We start from the raw sequence: 8,686 nt of genomic DNA, 5'->3' as shown, positions 1-8,686 counted from the left end.
CCTTAAACTCTTTTTAAACTCCCACATCTGACAAGAAGTACATATCACTGCAAAGGCCATTTTTGCTCCTTCACAATCTACAGACCCAGAAAACAACACCGTCTTATTTCTCTACAAACACTGCCCCAGGTTAAGTTAATCGCTATGGCTTATATTTTAAGTTTAATCAAGAGACTTATCTCCAAAAATATATAATCAAGAAAGAATCCACTGTACCCACTACTGCAGCCTTTCTCTTGGACAGACTTAAAACAACCATTAACTTATCTGATTCTGTGCTGTGAACTTCGCCCAACAGTTCCTCCAAGATTAGTTGTGAATTTCACTGTTTGTTAATTTTCCCAGATACACTCCGATGTCCAGCGATACACAAATTCAAACAGCAAAGGCAGTAACTGTGCAGGTTCTCTCTCTCTCACCTGCACTGTCCTCACCATCCTTTTGAAACAAAGGCTAGCAATCCATTTGCTGTCCACTATCACTTGCTGAAATTGTATGCTAACGTTTCACTATTTATGCATAAAGATTCCCAAATCCCTGAGTGCTATAGTTTTCGGCAGTCTTTCTCCTCTTAAATAATACTCAGCTCCTCTGTTCTTCCTGATTAGATGGTACCTGTTTGATCCAGGTCTTGGGGCTGCTGCACCTACTAAGTGCCCACTGGCAGAATCACCAGCCTTACCTAGGTATTACCAGCAGAAAGCTCATCAGTCTCAAAACAGATTAGGATTGACCAACTGGCCGGTGATCAGGAAGGGAATAAGAAAGATCTGCTCTGGGCTCCAGTTTGGATATGGAACTAGAAGGAGCACTACTGTTCCTCCAAACTTCACACTTCAGCAGAATCTTTTGATAACTTTTGTTTGTGGGGGCAGCCTCCAGCCATCCCTTTAAGAGGAAGGACTGACTTGGCAGCTTTGTGACTGAGAAAACTGACCACGGCAAGTATAACGAATATTGTGCTTAATTATACACTCATGATTCGATTTGACAAAGCAGTTTAAATTAGACCTTAGACAGACTAAGCACCTGATTTGCATAGTCAATGTCTATTTCAAGCTGGGGGGGGCGCACAATGGGTAAACAGAGGGCACTCTCACCAACATGATGTGGCACACTCTTGGCATGTAATGAGTTTGCATACATTGTATTGGCCCCTTCAGAGAAAGATAGGGATTATGCAATCAAATTTCTTAGCTAGATTCTAGAAAGTTTGGATGAAAGATACTTAGCAGTGTATTAGTGTTTGTGTGGAGTATCTACACGGAAGAGTTTGAAAGCAGCCCACATTCTGACACTGCAGTGCCTGATGTTTGTAGCTGTTCACCAGTAAAATGTCAGCTAGCATCACTGAATGGTGTGAGGCTTTGCTCGATCACTCAGTATTTGGATTATGTGAACGTTAGCAGTGAATCAAAATATTCAAAGTGGTTGCATTTGTCTCAGATGACAATGGTGAATCTGTGCCTTTATTATGCTGAACTTTGATTGCAAAACTTTTACAATCAGATAAATAATCTTAGTGTTACTTGTCACACCACACAGTAGTAATTAATTGTGTCCCATCCACAGCAATGGGGAGCAAAGAACGACAAAAGAGGCAGATAGATATTTCCCTGAAGATCAAGGTGTATTTTTCATATTGCGAGATTGAATCTATTTTTCTTTTGCAACATTTAATAGATGAATTTGAGCTGAACCCAACCACTTCCCTCTTCTGTCTTTGCCGAACAATTGTTCTGGGGGAATTTTCTTGTTCTGACTACTCATGACAAATACTGCGATTGATTCCCAACATGCTAATGCTGCATTATGTTTAGATTTAGAATTTACAGGTGTAAGCATTCTTTACGTTATACTAATCCAATTTCAATATTACATCCTGAGTAAAACAATTCTTTTAAAAAATTGCCCAAATATCCCCTTCTCCTGAAGACACTGACTTTTTGCTGGGATATAGTTCTAGGGTTTTGCTCAAGTGCCTGTTTTTAAATGTGTGAGTGCAGACTGAAGGTATTGGTGAGTTATTCAACTGCAGGAGCACAGCAATTGAGTCTGATGCTGTTCTTATAAGTAGAGTATTGTTTTAAAAGATATGATACTTTAAAATGAAACAAAGAACTGCAAAAAGCAGAAATTGTTGGTGAAACTCAGCAGGTCTGGCAGTATCTGTGGGGAGAAAGCAGAGTTAACGTTTCCAGTCTAGTGATCATTCTTTAGAAGTGATAGCAGCAGTGATAGGAAAAAGTGGTATTTATGCTGAAGACAGGCCTACTCCCAGTTCTCATTATCACTTATGCAGCTTCATTTTTGTCCTGGCCTACTATCAATAATCCCCTCACCTGCCTACCCCATTCATATATCTCTGTCTCTCTCTTTCTAGGTTCTGTCTCCATACACCGCTTACCTCTCTCCCCATTCTCCCCCCACCCCCCTCATCGTCAGCATAAATTTCCTAGCTGATAAATTTCAGTTCTGATAAGGAGTTACCAGATGCGAAATGTTAATTCTGCTTTCTCTTCACAGGTGCTGCCAGACCAGAGTTTCGCCAGTAATTTCTAGGTTTGTTTATGAAACGTTAAAACCTCGTCATTCAGAGACATTTAGATAGTTATTATCACAAAGTTAGCATTCAGATTCAGCAAGAAGTTGGGAAGGCCTTTTGGCATTTTGGCCTTTATTACATAGTGATTGGAGTATAGCCAAAGGCAATTGCGCTCCAATTGTACAGGGCTTTGGTGAGACCTCACCACAGTACCATGCACAGTATATAGTCCATATCTGAGGAAGGTCATATTTATATTTGAGGCAGTGCAGCCAAGATTCATTGGAGTGTTTCTTTGGGAAAAGAGAATTGTCCTGAGTTGGTGTTAAATAAATTGAGTTTTTAACTCTTTGAAGTTTAGAAGAATGAGGGGAGATCTCATTGAAACGTAGAAGATTCTGAAAGGGCTTGACAGATTTTACACCAAGAGTTTTTAACTTGGGCTGAGGAATCAAGGACACGGAGCCCATTCTCAGGGGAAGACGTTGACTCTTTAGGACTGAGATGAGATATTTCATCATTTTGACGAATATAAAGTTTCAAAATTTTCTACCCCAGGAACTTTGGACATTGTTTTGAAACTATTTAAGGCTGATACACCAATTTGTGGTCTCTCAGCAAATCGAGGCATGTGGGGAGCAGCTGGGAAACAGGAGTAGAGACAGATCAGCCATGATCACATTGAATGCTGGAACAGGCTCAATGGACCAACATAGTCTGCTTCTGCTCCTTGTCAAGTCGCTAATTATATATTCAAGAGTGGGTAAAATGCCAAATTGTAATGGCAGATCTCTGCTGAGACTTTACAGGATTCAACTTCCAGACACCATTAGAAGATACCCTCACAGGACTGCACTCTCTGCAACTGAATGGACCTTGGCTCATTCCTTATGTTCACACACTTTAACAGTGCCTGCATTCTTACAGTGTGAGATGGTAGGACGAATGTGATCTGGAGCATGAAACCATGGTTAATATTTCTGTCCTGCCCTGTATGATATGTGTATTATATACTTTTTTATTTAAGAAAGCTACAACTAAATTGATGCCCTAGTATTTTTTTTTATCTTTTAAAAATTATTAAAAATTGAAACGTCAATTCTGAGATCAGTCTGGTGGAACACAATGCACTGATGCTAAGGGCTTTATCAGGTCAACATGCAGTGTTCAGAGGATAAAGTGAGGACAAGTCTCTACAGCTTTGGAGGACAAGAGGGGAAGAAGAGCAAGCTGGTACTTCTTTCAAGGCACTTGTAGAAGACTGGATGCAAGCCCCCTCTTACTCAGTTGACAAGGGAATGGCACACTGTTCACAGAATTGAGTAGGATGATGTGAAAGAAAACAATAATCTACATTTAGATTTTTTTTAGATTACTTACAGTGTGGAAACAGGCCCTTCGGCCCAACAAGTCCACACCGACCCACAACCCATTCTCCTGCATTTATCCCTTCACCTAACACTACGGGCAATTTAACATGGCCAATTCACCTAACCTGCACATTTTTGGATTGTGGGAGAAACCAGAGCACCTGGAGGAAACCCATGCAGACATGGGGAGAATGTGCAAACTCCACACAGAGAGTCGCCTGAGGCGGGAATTGAACCCAGGTCTCTGGCGCTGTGATGCAGCAGTGCTAACCACTGTGCCTCTTTCATTTATACCTCACATTTAAAGTAATCACAGGAAAATAATCAGATAGAAACTAACAGTGAGCCAAAGGAACAAACAGTAGGATAGCTGACCAAAAATCTGGTTGAAGACATAATTCTTATCAAGTTAAAAAAAAAATCAGAGAGTTATAATTCACTTCAAACGAAGCATAAATTATATTTCTCTGTTGTCTCCAGGAGTACAACTTTTTAAAAATCTATCCATTGTGTACTTTAAATGTTTCAAGAATGGCAAAATATACAAAAGTCAGAACATTCCTTTGATCTCAGAATTCTTTGGAGTCTAATTTTTGTAAAATCAGTATTAATACACTTCACAATTAACATTTGAATTGCTTGTTAAAACTCAAAATCAGTGTACTGTTTAATTATATTACAGTTTTCAAATCAACATATACGTTTGAATGGTTGAGATTTTGAACCATATTTTTGCTCTGTAATAGATTGAACTATACACAGTATGTTGAAGGAACAAGTTGCATGTACTTTTCAAGCATTTAATATTGCTTTCAGATCATTTTGCTGATGTATATTATTCATTGATGCAAGTCTTCTGTTAAAGTAAACATGTCCTACTTTTAATGTAAATATTACTTTGACACAGGTTGCAGGTAAACCAGAACACTGCAATAAATCAGTCTTCCCTTTGTACTCCATAACAATATCAGGCACTTGAATGATCTGCTTACACACATCACCCAGCCTTAGCTGTATATTGTTGCATCAACAACTTGCTTCTTTCACTTGCTATCCTCTCACTTTCTCCACTACCTTAATTATAGAATACTGATGTGTGCCCACTGCCATATTCATTCAGACAAGAGAACTTTCTTTTGGTCAGATTGTCCTAAATACTCCAACTAGGAAGAGTAAAGCATAACAGAGGCAGCAGAAATAAATATTGCTTCAATTCCCGGCGAGATGGTTCTCTCTATCTCTGAACAATTTCATGAGAAATGTCATTGTTACAATTCCTTTCAGTATTGTTAGACTGAAAAGGTATAGCAGTGAGGTGAAACTGAGATTTACGGCAATAACAACTAGACAATAGTGTGTGGCTGTGTTTGGGTTAGTCGAATGAATTTCTGCAAAGAATACAAATTTTTGAACCAAGGCAATGGCGTGAATTAAAGGCGACACTATTGAACAGTGAAGTTGGATCAAAATTAAAAACTTTTATTCAATTACCTGAAGTCATTATGTAAAACATCACCTTAGATTAAATGTGTAGGTTGAATTATAACAGATTGAACTATAAGTCTGTTGAAAGAAGTTTTTTTAGTTTCATGCTTTATGTGAATTTTTGTTTTGCTTGCCTAGTTGAACTCAATGAGGAATGACAGCAACAAGTATGACCAATAGCTGCTATGATAATTTACCTTGGTACTTATAAGTATGAAACTCTTTTGTAATACTGCCTTGCTGAATAAAAATGCTAGAATACAACAAAACCATGAGAAAACAAGAATGAAAACTACACAAGTCACTCCACATGAACAGCTATAATAAACAAAATAAATTGATGAGACTTGGTCAACTGGTGCTTATTAAGCTCACTTTATGGGCAGCTTTACATTGGAAACATCTCCCCATTGGGAATTCAATAAGGATTCGGCAAATGCTTTTATTTGGGATCCTGAGCAACAACAAGTATCAGAGACAGGAAACTAATGCCCATCCGTATGGATTGTAATAAAACGTTCCAGATGCAAGAGTCTGTTCTAATTAAGTACAGCTCTGTGCTATTGATATATTGCAAATTAATCAGCGTGTAACATGAAACCACATTTTCATGTAGTCAAAAAACATAGTCTGAAAATCATGCAAATTGAAGAGAACAATAGTTTTATGAAGCTTTCTTTATTAGAGTTTGTTTACAATAAATAAAACTTGCAAAATTATTATTTTCAGCTCTTCACACTATCTTGGAGATCATTGCAGAAGTATTTGCAGCCTGATACACAGTCTGACTGCCAGCAAGGTGAACATTACTTCCATACTCAATACCATCTTCTACCAGCCAACAGAATGGTCAGTCCTATATTGCAGGAGATTTTAATAAACTTCAATTTGTGAAATGGAGTACATATAATCACAGGCCAAGTGTTTAGGTCCAAAGTAACAGACTTAAAAATGTTTTTTTTGATATTGAATACTTGCAACGTAGATTTATTTTCTCTGAATTCGCTGAGTTACACTGACATTTTAACAGAGGAGATGGTGGGATCTCGCTCTGGATATTTTAATTTGCTTGTGCCCAATTTACGATTCAACATCTTGAAGGTTGGACAAACAGCTCATCCTAACAGAAGGAATCCAACCAATAATTTTGAGGCCCCATAACAAGTGTTTTCAATTAAACAGGTGACATCTGAAATCCAGAGTCTTCCATTTGGGAGACAGTGTGATGAAAACCTCATGCTTCTCCTTTGTATTACAAAATATTTAAGAATGGAGAACTCTAAGTAGCTGCCCAGTAGGCATCCACTCCCAGTTTTAATATCAATAATGGCTAAAACATGCCTATAATAATCTATTAATGGTGAACATTGAACTCCAAAACAACCCAAAGCTGATTAAAGCATGTGACCAGACAGTCTAGCACATTACCTTTTGGGGTATATGAGGCAAGCGCTAAAGGCAACATTGTCATGGCAACAACCACGACCAGGTTAGTTTCAGCTAGGAGGTGGCCCTAATGACTCATTCAGCTCTCACAGGTAACTCTGACTGCCACAACTGAAACTTGCCGCAGATGACATCCCAAACCTAGTGAGTAGTCAAGGAGAAATGGTTGAAAACGTGACCAATTACAAACCTCATCAAACCCATCGTTGCTACTGGGTGGGAATTCATGGCTTGTATCATTGACAGCTGCTAAAATCCCCTGGCATTCCCTCAGAGTATATACAAATGATTGTATGGGCAGAACTGGAAGTGGGCTTTTATCTTCCAACGTTCTTAAGTAAGGTTCTTTTGAGTATCGGTGTCCCACTGAATCTGTCTGGTATCTTCTGAGGCTCCCATCTATATTCAAGCTTCTGAAATTACAGCTTTTCACTTCTGTAGCCTGGTCGGACACAGCACAACCACAGTCACCTGTATCTGATGAAGGTTGCTTTGGTTTCTTTTGCACAGACTTAACCAAGTCATATTGAAAAAAAAACCCTTCGGACTGGTGAGCATAAACAATTATCACAGCAAAGATTTGTATGAATCATCCTATAGAACTAGACATTTTGCAGTCTACACTTTGAAATATAGAAAGTAGGAGTATGCTATTTGGCCCCACAATTTGGTTCTGCCATACAATATGGTAATTGCTAATTGTTCAACTCAGTACCTTGTTTCCTCTTTCTCCCCATACCCTTTGATCCCTTTAGTCCTAAGAACCAAGTGTTGAATTTGCACTTTGAACTGAGTGTCTGATCTATACCAAACTATCATTATTATCATCTAAACTTTCACAAACAATAGACTAGTTCTTGATTATTCAAAAAGATCTTTTCAATTTATATGTTTCCCATCGATAATAATTTAAAATGGTAAATTATGCAGCATACACCACTCAGAGAGCAGGATGTTTGATGACTTTCTTGAACTGGAAAGCTACCAAAGTATTTTGATCATCTTCCTGAAAATTCACTCAATAAAATGCCCTTCAGCAGCCCCACAGCACACCGCTGTTGAAATAGAGTCATCAATTGGTGCAAGACAAGGCTTGGGTATCACCATTCTTTCTTGGCATATCAGGAATAATGAGCCAATCCAATTAATATACCAGAAAATGTAGAATCATCCTTATGCACCACTTACTAATTATTTCACCCCTATTCGGATACTGAAGATTTAAGCACTTCCATGCTGATAAACTTATCATATAAAATGCTGTCATTTTAAAAATGCATACTACTGCACCAACAGTAAGTCAGTGTAATTTTGTTGAAGATACAATGTCAAATCAAAATCAACTCACCAGTTTCTCATAGGTATCATTACCTATATTTCGTTCCTCAGATGTTCTAGTTTGAATTAGGCAAATCTTCAAACTGCAAGCAGCAACTTCACATTAGAAGACTGTCAAGCTGTCACAGATGACACTTGCTGTTCTGATGGAAATCCTCAGGACCACCTTCAGGCTGTCCTTGCGTTCTTGCAAGCTTTAGGAACTGTGCTGAGTTTAACAGGACTACAGCTCAAGTAGCACCTTTTTAACTCAGAAATAAACAGGCGTCTCACATGGAAGCAGTAGGCAGGAAACTGCAAAATGATTGGACAGTTTACAGGAACCAATAAACCGAACAGCCAATTAAGATATTAAAGATAGAGTTTCTGGCCTGATAGGCTGTAATTTGTCTTATACAATCAACTAGTTTTGAGAAGAAAAATGTAAAAAGGTAACTAACTCTACAATTCATTACAGAAAAAACCTTAATCAAAAATGCTGCCACAAAGTTAAGTAGTTAGG

The 8,686-nt window shown here is 38.3% G+C and overlaps 1 protein-coding gene across 1 annotated transcript in view; it reads right to left on the bottom strand.

The window, feature by feature from the left end:
* Positions 1-8,274, bottom strand: part of LOC122556288 — a 36,733-nt gene extending 28,459 nt beyond the window's left edge. Inside the window, exon 1 of the mRNA XM_043702916.1 lies at positions 8,195-8,274. The gene's annotated coding sequence lies outside the window, so the exon portion shown is untranslated. The remainder of the gene's footprint in view (positions 1-8,194) is intronic.
* Positions 8,275-8,686: the final 412 nt, after the last annotated feature.

Source organism: Chiloscyllium plagiosum, chromosome 13 (genome assembly GCF_004010195.1).
Source record: "Chiloscyllium plagiosum isolate BGI_BamShark_2017 chromosome 13, ASM401019v2, whole genome shotgun sequence".
Taxonomy (NCBI): domain Eukaryota; kingdom Metazoa; phylum Chordata; class Chondrichthyes; order Orectolobiformes; family Hemiscylliidae; genus Chiloscyllium; species Chiloscyllium plagiosum.
This window is presented reverse-complemented; position numbering and strand designations above follow the sequence as displayed.